The sequence below is a fragment of the Euprymna scolopes genome, chromosome 9 (assembly GCF_053919585.1).
Source record: "Euprymna scolopes isolate OS-2025 chromosome 9, ASM5391958v1, whole genome shotgun sequence".
Lineage (NCBI taxonomy): Eukaryota > Metazoa > Mollusca > Cephalopoda > Sepiida > Sepiolidae > Euprymna > Euprymna scolopes.
The window spans coordinates 45,485,630-45,504,373 of record NC_136490.1 but is presented as its reverse complement, the minus strand read 5'-3'; positions in this window follow the sequence as shown (position 1 = coordinate 45,504,373).

Sequence of the window (18,744 nt, the reverse complement as noted above, 5' to 3'; positions counted from 1 at the left end):
TGTGAGTTTATTTGTAATTTTATCTGGATTTTATTGGGTGCTGTTCCGTTGTAAAATGTAATCAGGCTTATAATTTAGATGTAACCTGAACTCGTACAATGGGTCAGACATGAAGGCTGGCCTAGTAAAATAAAATATTACATGCTTACTTGATTTTAATTCACTTTCAACCGGCTCCGTTGTGAATGAGGGACAGACATGCTTTGTTGATTTTGTCACGTTAGCAAACGGGTCATTTGAGTGCTTATTTGGCGGGTCGGATATTTTTCCGCATTTCTGACTTGTGTCACTTCCGATTTAATCAAAATTGGACGGAGACGGGTTACACTTGATTTTCTAAATATCACCTTCTATCATTCTATCTGCGTCAGACATATACAAACACACACACACACACGCCAACAAACACACACACACACGCACCTATATGTGTGTGAGTGTGTGTTTATGCTCACAAATAAACCAACACGTACGCACGTATATATATATATATATATATATATATATATATATATATATGAACGAATATACATATATAAACGAATGCATATACACACGCACACACAATTATGAAAATATACCAAGGCAATGAAACTAAACAGCGGCGCGCATGTTTTTTCTCTCATGGAAACATTAATCTTAATGTTTATAGAAATGAAACAGTAATGCACACACACACACACATATACACAAACGCAACACACATACACACACGTGCATACACACACCTATATATACATATATATATATATGTATCTGTGTGTCTGTGTCTGTGTGTGTGTGTGTGTGTGTGTGTGTGTGTGTGTGTGTGTGTGTGTGTGTGTGTGTGTGTGGTATTCTTATGCAAACTTTGTTGGTTACATATGTGCATACATGTGTCAGTTTAATCTCAGTGGAGTGAGCCTCACCTCAACTGACCGAAAATAAAAGACTCCTGTAGTATGCGCATGTATTTAAAAAAAAACACTCTAAAATTTTGGGGTGTAATCTATAGAGTTCAATCTATCTTGTAGTTTACAATTAATAAATATATCTTCTTTTTTATTAATACCATTAACGATATTGTTTTTGATACTTAATTAGGGTATACTCCCTGAAAGTTGGGAGATTGTTTTCATCAACTCTTCCGATAGGAACAGACGAATCAAATTAATTCACGTTTTACTATCAACCAATCAGAAAGCAGGATCGCACCAAAGAAATTTAATCGTTCAGCATTGAAGCATATATTTTTAGTCGCGTGCAAGCGATTCTATAAGTCACTCCGTCGGTCCGTCGGACTGTCTGTAACACTTTTGTGCTTGGACTTTTGGTTAAGATCAAAGGTCTCTTGTTAATAGATGCTGTTCTTTGCTTTTTACGCTTTTTATGGCCTTTTGGCCAAGATCAAATTGTAGTATCTGTTCTTACTACATGCTGTACTTATGCTTATAACTTTGTGATATAAAGTGGGGGATCACTTTTCTCTATTAATTTAATGTAAAATGATCACCCACTTAACAAACCAGTCAGTCTCCAAGCCATTCAAGTCATTCTGCAGATCATTCAAGTTGTTTTTGAATGATTCCAGTTATTTTTTAAGCATTCAAGTCATTCTTTTGGTCATTCGATTCATCTTTAAGTTCATTAAAGTAATTCATAGTCATTTACTATTTATTTATTTATTTAAGTCATTTCAGTCCATTTTTCGGTCATTTTAGTTTATCTTAAATATTTCATGTCAATCCTACATTCACGCATTCATTCATTATACGAGAGCACGCGATTAATGGCTATCGGCCTTGTTTCGTGTAAACACAACGATTTTTGCTTTTTGGCTTCAAAACTCTAAAGTCCAGAACCTGTACAGAACAAAGATTGTATAGAATAACTACCCGTCGGAAACTCTTCTGAAATTAAATTGTGGCACATATTTTTTTTTTTTGATATTTACGAATCCAAAAGTTTCACAAGAGACTTTAGGCACAACCTGAAAACAGAAACGACACTGGGTTTATTGAAAAAAAAAGCAAGGGCATTTGCAGATTAAATACAGTTCTTAGATTACAAAGGTCTTTCTCGTGCGAGAAGTTTTGGACGATGGCTGCAAAGCATTGAACATATTAAGAGAGTAGTATTTATCGAACGGAAAACCCAAAATTATCTTTTTATACTGAACTGACATCGTAAAAACGTACGGAAGCAGAGAGGTGTACATATTATATTTGGAGGTCCGAAACAACAGCGAACTCATAAAAAATGTCTGAGGAAGTTATTAGCGACAGTTTGTTAATCGCTTAAAAGGGTTGTCGAGTGAGTTTAAGCTGTTTACCACCGTGGAAACTCAGAAATAAACACCTATGACGTTTAGTCAATCTTAAGCACTTAGGAGTTACGAAGAAAATGGGAAACACATCAGAAAACAAAACCAACAAAAACGAATGTACAAATATCATGAAATGTAAAAATGCTTACTTTAAAACACCAAAATTAAAGTATACCTTTACCTCAATTAAAAACCGAAATATTTCCAAAGAGAATTTTTTCTCCAATGGAAAAGACGAACAATGTTTGGTGTAATTGTGGGTGACCCAATCAAAAGAGTTTCCAATGTAGATACCAAAAGCTCAAAGGAAACCACATTAAATATATGGAGGTCTCCGTTATCGAACATGTATTTTTATTTTCATGTACGTTTTACATTTCAACACACAGTAATAACTATCTTGTCGATTGTGGGGCAACGGCACGTATTTACGAAGGAATCGGATGTTATCAATTTTGATCCCAACTTTAACACTCAGAGTCACTTTGCAGCGCTAGCTGATGGCAGTCGCGTATCCTATACCTCTGTAAGGCCACCATTCGCCATTGTATGGGATACTTTTGTCAAATTTTGGCTGGTGCATCTGCTACTAGTCTCTCGCTCCTAGACAAGGTGCAAAAGAGAGTCGCCAACCTGATATGTCCTGAACTGTCATACAAGCTTCAGCCTCTGTTCCATCGACGAAATGTAGCATCCCTCTTCGTGTTCTACAAGTACTTTAACGGCGAATGCTCCGACGAACTGCAAGCACTCGTACTACCTCGACGTAAATATCCCCGACAAACCCAACAAGCAGCTACATCCCACCCCTTCACAATAGAGCTCTCTAGATGTAAGAGAGCCTTCTACTCCAGTAGTTTCTTCCCCAGAACCGCTAGACTTTGGAATTCCCTTCCTGGTTCCTGCTTCCCCAACTGTACTGACATGCAGAAGTTCAAGTGTAATGTGAACCGACATCTTGCTGCTCAACTCTCCACATAGTACACCTGTAGATTATGTCATTGAAAGGGGTCCCTACATTAAAGGTGCAATGTGCCTTGTTTAGGATGAAAATGTAATAAAAAAGTATGCATTATATTTTGTAGACGACTATTCCGGTTTAATACCGATCTATTTCTTTAGGCACAAATCTGCTAACTTGCTAACAACTGCAAATATTTAGCTCACATGCCCCCTACGGTACAGCAAAGTATTTCTGCTTTAACGACGATACAAAATTCACTAATAATAGACATTGAGCTTTTATTAATTAGTTATAGTATTAAATATGAAAAAATCGTCCCTTAATTCCCCTAACAAAAACTTAACTGCGGAAAGATCATGGCGAACGCATTTTGAAATGGCACCAAGTATAATAAATAAAAACTCCCCCAAATCTTCATGACTCATCCACCAATGACTGCTACATATATTTAGAACCGGACCTAAAACAAACAAAAACAAAAAAAAAACTATTTAGAACTGCATATGAGACTATGATTTGGAAAGGCAAGAATTAAGCAGAATGCATGTATTTGGTTAAACTTGTTTCGCATGGATAGATATAATAAGCAACTTAAATATACAACCCTAGTCGAGATGTATTCCTTGTGTACGATAAAAAAAAATACATCCAACCTACATACATTTTTTTTTTACGAAAAAAAAATTAAAGAATAGGTGTGTAAAATTCACAGACACCTGACGAAAACCCATGCTTTGAAGAGGATGAAAAAATATTTCCTAAAATTAATAAATAAATGACGACAATGAATTCGCCGTGTACGAGGACAAGAGTATTAATAATACAGACAGAGATGATGCTGAAGATAAAGTCTAATATTAATGAAATGCTCAAATTTTAAGACATAACTGACATCTGCTCTTATGTTATACGCCGTAACTTGTTTGTTTACATATTTTAATATATAAATATATATATTTATTTTTTAACAGAAATAAACATGACCTGAAAAGGCTTTAGTATTATATAAAACTATGCATTCATTTTTCATCTTCAGGACTAGAATATTATAGCTAGTCCTCGGAAACTCTTGTAAGAGATCTAATAGGATTTTAACAAAAAAATAAAAAAATTAAATTCTCTTTGTCATCGAAAAACGGGTACACATTTTTGGAATTTCGATACCTAAATAAATTCAGATTTGTATGATTTTGATTCTCATGAACTTTCCAAATATTAAAATGTATGAACACGCACTAACAGACACACCCACACACACACCCACACACACACACACATATATATATATATATATATATATATATATATATATATATATGTATTGTTATAGCTCTGAATTGGCAACAATAAAAATAAAACGGTGTAAGTCAAGACGGGTATTGTTTTGCGTTTATCCGAGCACGAGAGGTAAACCCGGGAACTAGAGCTCTATCTGGTTTCGTTGAAACTTCCAGTATATATGGCCGGTTGTTCAGTCAATTCAGAGGGTGCCCCCCACACACATATATATATATATATATATATATATATATATATATATATATATAAAATATATTTTAGTCATCGACATACAGACCTGTTTCGTTGTTTCACAACTCATCAGTGCCGCTAGACTAACACCTATCCCAAGCCGAGGATCGAACCTAGAACCGTCGTGATGACAGTCGGCAGTTCTACCCCCTGACTACGGAATCGGTGGTCGTAATTAATTAATCTGTCCGAATGTCTATTTAAATAAACATCCGTCCGCTTCTCGTAGAGGGCTCAAACGTTTGTTTTTAAACAAACCGCGAGCTTCGAATTTTCTCAGCTAAATTAAGTAGCGAGTAAGATAATTTACGATAGTGCTCTACCCAAGAGGGGGGCTTTATAAAAAAATATATATATATGTATGTGTGTGTGTGTGTGTGTGTTAACCAGGATTATGGTTTTGAACTGTGTACATATACAACCCGGTTTGTTATATTTGTAATTAACGTGCGCTTGGTTTGTGTGTGTGTTTGCCTGAGCATATATATATATATATATATATATATATATATATATATATATATATATATATATATATATATATATATAAGGTATAGAAATGTATATGACAGTTAATCTACGCAGAATATTTCGCGTTTCATTCTCGTGAGAATTTGTCAGACGTATATATATATATATATATATATATATATATATATATATATATATATATATATATATATATATATATATATATGCTCACGAAAATACACACCAAGCACAACAACACGTTAATTACAAATGTAATAAACGGGTTGTCTTATATACATACACCTAAACACCACACTCCTGTTCAACAGATACGATACCAATGTTCAGTTTAAACAGCTGTATCTTATATGGAACAGCATAAACTTAATATATTTATATAATTCCATTTGTAACAATTGAAGATATATTATAGAAACAGTGTCGCTTTTAGAATCTACTTCAAACATCTTAAAACAGCAATTCGAAAAATATATTCCTTCACTAAAATAGTATGCCACTCACATCTACCAGAACATACACTAAACAATATTAGATGTTCCCTGATTGATTCTGATTCCCCCTCAACAAAAATACGCAAACTAAAAAATCTTATGGACACCCAGGTTCAGCATACGAAACGCAAGCCTCAATACAGACCTTGATCTTCTGAAATCCTATAAATATTTTCTCCAAAAGCAAACAATTTACATGATTACCAGTATTCTCCACCTCTTTTGATAACATTTGATAATGACATTGCGTTATCGCAACGGCCACTTACCATGGATTTCTCGTTGGCGCAGCCATTAGTCTTCACAGGAATTTGATTGGCAATAAGCCACCCCCAAGTCCCAGTTCTTTTCGCACTTGTCAAGTGGGGTTCTGGTCAGGACTCTCTCCTCGGTCTTCCCTTCCTCCATGACTTTCTTGGCTCTTGTGGGCTGCGACGTTGGTTTGTTTGGAAAATAATTATATATCCTCTCACACTTTCTGAACATTATATCTTATATATGTGTGTGTGTATATATATGTATATATGTGTGTACTTTGTAAATTCAATTGAAACTGTTTTAAAACACGTACTTTTATTTTCTCATAAGAGTGTATTGTAAAGATTTTTTCATTAGCAATCTTTAACAAACAGTAAATTATGTATTTCTGAATGTAACAAAATCTTCAGACAATTCGATGGACAGAAACATGTTCAAACCAATCTGTACGTTTCACAAACAGATGTCGAGGGTGTCTTTTCATTATTATCAGATCTCCATCTTTTTTATTTATTTATTCATTTATTTTTCCTTTTAGACCGTACTTTCGTATTTCTAATTATTCCTTTTTTTTCATTTTATTTTAAATAATTCATATCCTGAAATTCATTTTCATCATTTATTAATTATTATCTCTTATTTCTAGTTTTAAATATTATATTTTATAAAAGCAACAATATAATTAGAATAAGTTTTGCGCTAGTTTGTCAGACTATACTGAAACCGCTATACTTTCGTATTTATAATAATTATTTTTCCTTTTATTTGATTTGTTTTTTTTGTTTTTTTTATTGTATTTGTTGATCTCTCCGTGAGTAAAAATTATTCTTGATTTTATATACGATAGGAGTTCCAGCGGATATCACTCTTATTTATTTTTCTTAATATATCTTTTTCTTAGTAATTTCCTTTCATTTATTTCTCATATATATATATATATATATATATATATATATATATATATATATATATATATATATATATATATGTATATATATATATATATATATATATATATACACACACATTAGCTGGATTATTTTTGGATTTGTTTTGTTACTATATTAGCGTATTTTTACCATTGCATTTTTCTGGTGTCTAGCTAAAGAAATCAACTTCATATAATATATTTTTGTTATCCAACTTACTTTCTTGTTATTAAATTGTCATACATATTTTGCGTTTCTAAGATATATAGATTTAAGAAATATATTGTTAAAGGCGTAATATATTGCGTAATATATTGCCTTTCGAGGCTGAATGGTTGGGGTACGCTTAAACTTCTGAAATACTTACAATTGTTTCAACATATTTTCGAACTTTTAATGAAATATAACTGGCTTCATACTTTACAATCTTCCGTTTGGTGGATTTTTTTATTAAGATAAAAAGCAAAATAAAAGAAGTTAACCTTATTGATTTGAGGGATATATTTCCAGATAATTTTTAATAACCGTCAATTTTACAGACGGTAAATAAATCAAAAGTTGAATTTTCTTAGGTTCTAAATATTATGTTCTGAATCCTACAGTTAGCTTTACGCAAAACGTGCCATCCCTTTGTGAATAAGTTCGCGCACCGAAAAACACATTTGACGAAACTTTCTTTTCTTAATGTATTCCTTTAATCTCGTCGGTATTTCTATCACATCTCCTTCCTTTCAATAACAGGTGCGTAAACAAATATCCATGCAATGCATTCCTTTCTCATCAGAAAATGTACGCTCTTTATTATTCTCTATCTAAATTAATTTTATTATGTAGTACCACGGCTTTTGGTTATGCTCTACCAACCATGAAATTCTAAGGAATAAATCATTTGAAAAAATTAAAGATTTCTGAAGGCTTTTGTATCGTTGTCAGAGACAAAATTAAAGTATCTTTCCTCGATTCCTCCATATGTTTTTAATTCTCTTTCTTAAAGTTTTACTTTTTAATGTAATGTGTGCCACTATTTTTTTTTTTACTTTCCACTAAATTGTAGATATGCCCGACTTGACGTTGTATGGTTAGCGAAATTCAATAAAATGTAGTAAATAAAATACAGTATTAATATTTGTAAGCCGAGTTCATGGTATATATTGAATACTTCTCTTTCTAGTCTAGATTTTTAATCATTTATATTTGCTGATATTATAAGAGAACAACAATGATGTGTCTTGTTCTACGTCCCTGTATTTTACTAACACAAATACTAATCTATATAAATTTATTTAGATTTATATAGATTTATAATGATCACCATTTTGTAAATGAAATTCATTTTTTAACATATATCCTGTTTGTACCTTCCTTAGTTTTGCTGTAAGTTTCATTTGAAAAACTTTTGATGGCCAAACTGCTTTTAAAACATCTGAATTCGCTAGATTAAGCTTTAAAAGAACCAGTCTAGTAACTATGGACAAAAATATGAGAGAAAGTCACTTTGATGTAGGCTCGACTACAGGCATCATTATAATATACTAACATTGCTCGGGTGTGGAGAGGTGGAATAGTAAGGCTAGTGAGCAAAAACAAAAACTAGAGAAAACAACTCAAATAATAGCGAGGCCACGTATGAGCGCCAAAAATTAAAAAAATAGCCTAATTAGCAAGGCTCAAACCTGCAACGTGAAAGAGAAAAAGGAGGTGAAATAAAAGGCAAACTTGTAAGCTGTCTCACTTCAAATGTTGTTCCCTTCAGAAATAACGTATTTTAAACGTACGTTTAGATCGTGAGACGTGGATGACTGTGTGAAAATGTCGACAAAAAACTGACTCCTCCTTGCAAAAAAAATACAAAAACAAAAACAAACGGGCCAACTGTAAGTCAATGAATGCATATTTTTGTGCTAATGTTTACATATTTGTAATCCGAGAGATCAATCTTTCTAACGACATTATTTTTTCTCAGTGTTCGTTGCGTGAGTCAAATGTTTCTAGCAAACATACGAACACGCATTTTGCCTTTTATATATTAAATGATTATTTTTGTAATTGCTTAAAAACAAAACTTTTTCGACGTTCAGCAATTCTACGCCGACAGAACAATGCAGCAAAACGTTAGGTAAAAGCGAACATAAAAAATAATAAATAAAAAAAGAGTAGCATTCTATGCCAATGTGTGTTTGCCAGAAAAGTAAATTGAAGATTACAGCGTATAATGTTATTTAATTATTTATACTGAACTATTAGGCAGAATATTATCTCTGATATTCTGTGAAAATATCTAATAAAATAATAATAATAATAATAATAATAATAATAATAATAATAATAATAGCTTCAGCTACCTTTACAAACTAATAACATAATTGGTTAGTACCACGTGACCTTGGAGAGTGAGCCAATATGGAAGGAATGGATAAGGATGGAACCATTTTGCTTTAGACTAGATGTTTTAGAAATAATGAAATTCTTATTTATCTGCTTCTGATCAGTCATGAATGGTTTGATGAAATAGCAAGAATCTAATTAATGGAGGACACATTTCAAATCACAACACAAATGATAACAACTAACAAAAACTGCATAATAAAATAACACTAATATAATATCGAAATCAGATGAGAGACATGACTAACTATGAGAATGGAGAAAAAAATAAAACAGGAAGGGAAGGAGAGGCTGAGAGATCCATCGGACTTCTAAGAACCAGATGGCAGCCACATCTGTGGTTATTGCAATAAAACATTGCAATCATATTAGGCGCTACAATTCGGCAACGCCCTGATCTGGAGCACAGAATCGAATTGTCGCCTGAGATAGACGGATGGTAACCAGCCTGATAAAGGTGAGTACAATGTGCAAATAACAGTGGCACTAAAAAGCAAACACAATCAGAACGATAATTGGTACACATTAATAGTGCTGAAACTATCAAGGTTTATCTAGATGTTTAAAGGAGAAAGTATAAATTATATCCTACTTAACCAAAGTCCAAATAGACTTGGACCAATATGGATGGCTACGAAGTTTAAAAGCCTGGTTGTTTGAGATAATAAATTGGCTACCGGTAGATTGAGCTATTATGGACTGTTCTAGAAAAAATAAAGATTATTGAAATATTTAAAATATTATTCTTACTCTAATTATAAGCTAAAATACACAGTCGTTATTAGATGAAATCATCCGTAAGAGCTGATGAAACTTTGGGAAAATTGTAGTCACGCGTGTCAGGAGCGGACATGGGCTTTTGTCAGTAAGTAACTGTTTTGAAGACTCCCGATGAGTATCAGTATGCTGATGCTATTACTACCGCAAATACTAACGACGAAAATAAGTATAATAATAAAAATTAGATATTGGAGATGAAACATAGAAAAGAGAGAATAGAAAAGGAATAAAACAACAAAATAGAAAAAAGTAGAAAAACGTATTCTGTTAGTACAATTGCGAAAACAGATAATTAAGAAATAAGAAAACCACACGTGCGCCACGCTCACACACACATATACATATATATATATATATATATATATATATATATATATATATATATATATATATATATATATATATATATACACAATTTTTATATCTACTGACACTAGCGCTTCATCATTTAGGGAATTATCAATGTAGGAAGTTACGAGTACCGTAAGTCGGGAGATTTGAACTAGGCCACGAAGCAATCTCTGACTCTATTAGCAAGAAACAAACTACTCGGCCAACGTTAACCGAGAGGAATGATGTTAAAATGTGCATTTATATAACTCTTAGGACGGCGAGCATAATCTTATGGCTTTAACGTGATATATATATATATATATATATATATATATATATATATATATATATATATATATATATATATATATATATATATATATATATAAAGTGAACATTTTACATGTTTACATGTCAGGTCACAAACTGATGTCGAAATGTCCGAATCAAGATGCTACTACTGCTAGAAGATACACTACTACCAGTAAAATAGAAAGAAAATGAGAAGAAGAATTGAGAGTTTCACGGTCATATTCAACCTCTACTTAAGATCCTATCTTATAATCTATACTCATTACCTGTGTTTGTTTAGTATTTTTAGACAGTGTTTAGGTTCCCGAGGTCCGGAGAGAAAACTTAAGCTTAAAACGCCCACTCATAGCTATAAACGTCTAATGTTCACAAATAAATAATCGCCAGACATGCTTTTTTTCACTGTTCATTTCTCATTCCTTCTTCAGTGTTTCGTTCTTTTGGCCAAGACAGCGGTGATCTCTAATGTATACGCACCTGTTTTGACCCAAAACGTGTTATGTCCACAAAATGGGAGGAAAGTCACTGATCAGAGATTTACATCCTTGTCGGGCGTCAGCTTCTTTCGACTTCAAAGTAATCCGAGCCATCTCATGTATCGTCAAATTTAGCAGTCATTCTCTTATATTATTTTTTAGTTATTTTTGTTAGATGTTTTAGTTTTTTTTTAGAGATCGACTTCAGTAGATCGAAATTGTTTCTTTTGTGTCTTCATCAACATTCACTCTTTCTCTCTCTCTTTTTCTTGATACTCTCTCCGCATCTCCCTCTCTATTTCCCTCTCCTACATAAAGACAGAGACCTGCGCACGCGAGCCTATTTTCTTTTTGGATTTCTGCCTTCTGTTGTTATCTTGTTTACTTATATATTCAAATTTAGTTTAACTATACGACATTTTTCAGGGATCTACCACAACCTAGCAGAAGAAAGAAATCGCTTAACATTCTTTTTTGACAGTAGAGCTGCCCTGCTAGCCATTAATGTGTTTTAATACCATGATTTTTTGTTAGATATTTATATGTGTAGCCATTTTTTTTAGTGCGTACGAGAATATTGTTTTGCTTTGTGATTGCCATCCGTGTAAAAAGTATGCACGCCTGTAACGTTAATCGCAGTGCCACTGTACGTTCTTTGACATGCCATTAATAGTTTATAATGCGTATCACTCTCGCTTCCGTAAATTATACTAACTATGATTTTAACAATATTAAAATAACTAAGTATAGAATCAAATTAAAACAAAAGTAACATAACTACCTGTAACACTACGAATAATAATGTATATAAAGATAGAATGCGATACCAAATGAGAAAGGGTGTTATATAGAGATGATTGTATAATGAATGTCGACAGTTCACTTGGGAACGCTGATCATGCAGTGATAATGGTTGAAATCGCCCTAAACTCTAGAGCCAAAATGAAGAGTTAGTACTCAAAACAACGAGATATAATAAAAAGGCTGCCTGGGAGCCATCAGAGATCCTTTTTCTCTTCCTGTTAAACAGTGAGCAAACGAGACCACCGAATGGTTCAAAACTGCAATCGACGCGCATGTTCCCATGCGGGAATTTTATATCAATCCCCACTCTCCCCAATCGTTTACTTCGACTTGCGCAACTGCCATTGCTCAAAGGCATCATGCATACCGCAGATTTAACCGACATAAGTCCAGTTCAAACAGACAAAAGTATATAGAAGCTAGAAGTAACGTTAAGAAAGAAATAACGACAGCTAAGAGAGGATTTACGGAAACCACTAAAAAACGCATCGAAGCACAAAAACTAGGAACTCATGACTTCTGGAAATTCTACAACAGTTTAGTAAATACTGGGCAATCAATAATTCCCCCACTAACCAAAAATCACGAGGTTATTTCCTAACCAACCGAGATGGCTAACATGCTTGCAAGCCGGTTAATCTCAAACCCCACAATGGGCCCTTCTAACCAGCCCCTACCTGCGGACAGACGCCTCGCTAGACATCTGAAAATCACCCCTGCTCAGGTTCATGATATCATAAAAACACCTTGGCACTTCAAAAGCATGTGGACCTGATATCATCCCAGCTGTGCTATTAAAAAAGTGCCCAGCCGACGTAGCTCCCGTTCTCTCCAAACTCTACAACAAATGCCTTAATGAATCTTGCTTTCCCGCCTGTTGGAAAACTGCTTCTGCGGTACCAGTATTCAATTATTCTGGTAGAAGAACTGACCCATTAAATTATCGCCCCATTAGCCTTCTCCCACTTTTTGCCAAAATATTTGTGACCTTAATTAACAATGTTCTAGTCCGTCACCTTACAGATGCTAAACTTCTGACTGACCCACAATATGGATTTAGACAAGCCTGATCCACAGCAGACATCCTAACTTTAATCTCTGAACGTATATACCATTCACTAGACAAAGCGGGGGAGGGCAGAGCGGTAGCTCTAGATATATCTTACGCTATGGCATGAGGGTCTCCACAGGAAAATTAGATCATACGGTATCACTGGTAGAATACTTAACATAATTAAATCCTTCTTAGATAAGAGAAAAATCCAGGTTGTGCTCGACGGTCGTACACTGCAACAATGTGATATCAATGCGGGAGTCCCCCAGGGGTCTATCCTTGGACCTCTACTATTCCTGATAGTCATAAATGACCTACCCGACAAAATTGCCTCTACGACGAGTATATATTCTGATGACACCACACTCTATAACAGGCACGACAGGAAAACAAATGACCACATATCTAAAGAAATGGCAGAAAATGACCTCCAATCAGTAGTGGAATGGGGACAAAAATGGATGGTACCGTTCACTGCTGCCAAGACTAAACTAGTTTCAGTCAATAATTACAAGAAACCTTCTCTACCATCTATAGCAATGACCGACGACTCTTTATCTGAGAGTATCATCTTTCAAATTCCTTGGAATTCACAGAAAAAATGAGTTGGAACAATTACATTAAAGGCATCGCCAGGGCCGCTGCAATGAAGGTGGGCTCTCTCTACCGTGCTAGAAAACTAATAACACCCGAAAGTATCTTGTCCCTCTATAAGGCCACCATTCACCCATGTATGGAGTATTGCTTTCATATTTATGCTGGTGCATCTGCTCCTTGACAATGTTCAAAAGAAAGTCGCAAATTTGATAGACCCTGAACTGGCATCTAAGCTTCAGCCTCTGTCCCATCCACGAAACGTTGCATCCCTCTGCCTGTTCTACAAGTATGTTAATGGGGAATGCTCTGACAAACTGCAAGCACTTGTGCCCCCACGATGTGAACACCCTGGACAAACTCGACAGGTTTCTAAATCCCACCCCACACTGTAGAGATCCCTAGATGTAAAAGATCTTTCTACTCCAGTAGTTTCTTCCCCAGAACTGCTAGACTTTGGAATTCCATTCCAAGTCCCTTCTTTCTCAACTATACTGACATGCAGAAGTTCAAGTGCAACGTGAACTTACATCTTGCTTCCCAAATACCTACATAGTACCCCAGTAGTCGTCCCTGATAGCAGCCCCCTACACCAAGTGGCAGTGTGCCTTGTTTGGGTTGAAAATGTAATAAAAAAAATTAAAAAAAACTCAGCTAGATAAAAATAAAGTTTGATGTCATGTATTTCTTTTCTGTAAAAATCTGAACATTCTCCGCTGTACACATTCAAATTGAAATCACTTTTTGACTATATATATTACGTTAATAAAATATATATTGAAATTAAGCAACACAGAATAGACTGCGTTGTATTGTCGCGAGAATAAAACGCGGGATATTCTGTGTAGCTTAATTATATATTCCTATATTAAATGAAGTAATCATATATATATATATATATATATATATATATATATATATATATATATATATATATATATATGTAAAGTTGGTTCGTTCTAAACAAATAAAACCATGTTTATACGTTACCAATTTATTTGAAATTTTCAGACAACCCATTTTTAGAGTCGAGGTATGTTATTATGTTATTAAAATAAATTTACCTAATTAAAATTAAAATATTAAATAAAATAAATATATCTATTTAATCGTTTCTGCGAATCTGTTCTGTTGATAAAACTGAACGTCCGGTTCGATTCATTTCACAGCCACGAATTGACGAAAGGTTTCATTTTCTGTTAACTCGATAAGTAAAAAAAAATTTAAAAAAACATATTTCGTTTGTTTATCTTCCAAATTTTTTAATTTACACATCTTTTCTTTATTATATAAGGCCCTAAAAAAAGTTTGTTGCTTGCTTTTGAGTTTTTTTTTTTGTTTTTCTATATAAGATTACTCATGTAGAGAGTGATCCGTGCTGAAATAATGTTATTATTTAAAAAGTCATTCTTAACATGGGGAGGTAAGGATGTTTTGTACCTATTCTGTACTTTAACCTTACAATTAAATAAATTTAAAAAAACATATCGTAAAACGTTATTTAAACGTGGAAATATGATTTAAAAAATAGCGCGGATCGCTCTCTGCATTAGCACCATTTTTATTTAGTGCGGACTATTATTCTCATCTTTATTAGTTGTTGTTTCACGAATTTTCGGCCAACTATTCCTCTGGCCTTCATGAAAAGAAGTCCTTTTATAAATGTTCAGTAACTTTTTCCTTTTATTATTCTTAAAGAGTAAAACTTTTCTTATTCATGAAAGGAGTTAAGCCTACGTAAATAAATAAATGTTTGTACACGTGACAAATTATCAATAAATGGTTTAGTTACTTTTTTTAAAAAATGTTTGTAAAAGTGCGAAAGGCGACGTTGTTGTATACTCCGATGCTTAATTTCTATACTTATAGGTTTTTGGAATTTTTTTTCACTGGATTATTATTGATTGGACACTAATTAAACAGATTATTAAAAAAATGTAAAAAAGAAATCATTATTTCGACATTTGAAAGTGGTGCTCACTTTTTAGTTACAACGTTCTGATAAATCAGTCGCCCATTTTGTAAGCAATAAAAACGCGGTATATCAAAACCATAGAAAGTAAAAATAATGAGTCTCTACCGCATTTGTAAGTCAGAAATATATTTGTTTCTCAAAGAAAAAAAATAGAGAGAACAGGACTTTTTTTTATTGTTTTCATGAAAATAAAGTTTCGAGATTTTTAATTATTTTTTTTACTTATTTAGTCAGTTTGTGTGTGTGTTTTTTTAAAATTGTTTTTGTGAAAGGTGAGTTTTTTTTCAAAACTTTTGTTTTGTTTCTTTTTAATTTTTTTAAAGTATTATAAATTTCACTAACATGCTGGAGAAATGTTTAATAATTTGGTATTTTTTTAGATTAGGTCCACCTCCACAATTTTCCTTTCAATGACGACATTTCTAGGTTTCCGAGTATGATGAACACGATAATTGCATTGACATTTTGCGGAAATAAATAGTTGTATTATGCATTGTATTCTTCGGCGGCCATCTTTTTACGAGCACACGCGCCATAAACAAATACACACACGTAAAAAAGATGGCCGCCAAAGATTACAATGCATAATACAACTTTTTATATCTTGATATCTACTAATTTCTGCAAAATTTCGATGCGATTTTCGTATTCAGCATAGTCGAAAACCATTTCAAGTCGTCATTTAAAAGAAAATTGAGGAGGTGGACATAATCTAAAAATTTACCAATATTTTTTAATCCCGTACGCTTCCCGATACATTGCTTCGTAAACATGCGACCATTTTATAACTCCCGAATACACTTCCGTATTTAGAAAAATAATAAATAAATAAATAAAAAGTGACCGATTTACCAGAACGTGGTAACTAAAAAGTGAGTATCCCTTTCAAATGTTGAAATGATTTTTTTTTTCAATTTTTTTTCATAATCTGGTTAGTGTTCAATCAATAATAATCCAGTGAAAACATTTCAAAAAACCTATCAGTATATGAACTCCACCACGTAAGTAAATAAATAAAAAATGCGTTAGCCTTGACTAGGGGGGTACTAAGGGATCGACCATTAATTAATTCTGCAGGTCGCCATGGAACTCAACGCCCAAGGAGTATCAAAATAGTTTTCATGATCTGAAGAATTTTTTTTTCCGAAAAGTGGGTGATCACTTTTCCATCTAAATTTAACTTAAAATGAACACCCACTTTCTGGCCACCTGAGGAAGGGGCATTTATTTTCGTGTTTATTGGCTTAAACGTTTTTTTGACAAGGCAGTTTGGTACGCGAATGCATATTTAACAGTTTTCGTTTATGCTCACGCATAGCATAAACAAAGGCTACGTCTGTGAAATGGAAAATAGTCCCAGAGTTCAGGGGTTAATACCATGCAAAAGAAATCAAACAAAAAGACTTTTTAGCCAAGAAACACACAGAAAGAAAAAAGAATAGCATCCATTTTTTTCTATCGAATTCATTTGCTGTTTTTATTGAAAACTATTCCCCCCCCCCCCGGATTTTTGATATAATTTTCCATTAAGGGCTGTGCGTCTCACGTTCGTAAATAACAAACATTTTTTTGTAGATTTTGGTGTGCTAAAAACGAATCCGCAAATAGTTTTTATGATATGAAGAAATTACTTTTTCGAAAAAGTGGCGATCACTTTTCCATGTAAATTTAACTTAAAATGAGCACCCACTTTCTAGCCACCTGAGAGAGGGGGGATTTTTTCCCATGTTTATTGCCTAAACAGCTTTCGTTTATGCTTACGCATAGCGTAAAGGAAGGCTACGGCTGTTAAATGGAAAATAGTCCCAGAGTTCAGGGGTTATTACCATGCAAAAGAAATCAAACAAAAAACTTTTTAGCAAAGAAACAGAAAAATGCCCCTCTCTCAGGTGGCCAGAAGTGGGTGCTCATTCTAAGTTAAATTTACATTGAAAAGTGATCACCCACTTTTCGGAAAAGTAATTTCATGAATGTCATGAAAACATTTTTTTGCTACGTAAACGGTTTGCAGATTCGTTTTTAGCACACCGAAATCTACAATAAAATATTTCGTTATATATGAACGTGAAACGGGCCTTAAAGTAAAATAATACCGGATTTTTTTTTAGCAGATTTGCCGTTTAGTTGTACAAATATCATCAAACCAGGTAATCACTAAAAGGGATTTTTAAAAGTCGTCACCTGTATCGAGCAAAAGTTTAAAACCACCGATTATATGCCAGCCTACATCATGGTAACATATATTGAGTGAGTTCCTAACAGTATTTTTAGTTTAAACTCATTTTCCCAAAATTTCCCCAAACTTAACGTGTTCGATACAGTCTGCCGCCATTTGTATTTTTCAGAAATACCGATAAACATTGAATGTTTTTGAACCGATTATACATTACATAAAAACACTAAAATCTTATCCAGTTAGGTAGAACACTTACTTTTCTTGCCTTTGATAACATTTATTTGTTATATATTTATTTTTTGACAACTTCTTTGTATCTGTGTTTAGTAATATAAGCCCTTTTCATTTAATGTAACGTTTAGTCGGCTCTAAAAACAGTGTTTATTGGTGTATTTGAAAGCTACAAATGGTGGTGGACACTGTTGATTACTTTAAGTTAGAGGAAGTGAGTTAAAACTAAAAAAAAAACTATACAAAATACTGTCAGAAACCTACCGATTATGTCAGCCTATGTCATGGTAACATATGTTCGGTGAGTTTCAGACACTGTTTTGTATAGTTTTTAATTGTCAACTTACTTTCCCAAACTTAACGTATTCAACAGAATTCACGACCATTTCTGTTTTTGAGCCAATTTAACATGTTACATTACATAAAAACACTAAACAATTATCCAATTAGGTAGAAACGTAAATTACCTTACCTTTGCTTTTATTTATTTGTTTTTGGACGACTTTTTCGAATCTGTCTATAGTAACCCCCCCCACCATCAACCAAATATTAATTACTAAATCACATTTTTTTAAACAACAACAACAAAAAGCATTTAGCGTTTCAACATTTTTGCTATGTTCGGCTTCATCCACTGATTGTTGGTCAAGTCCAA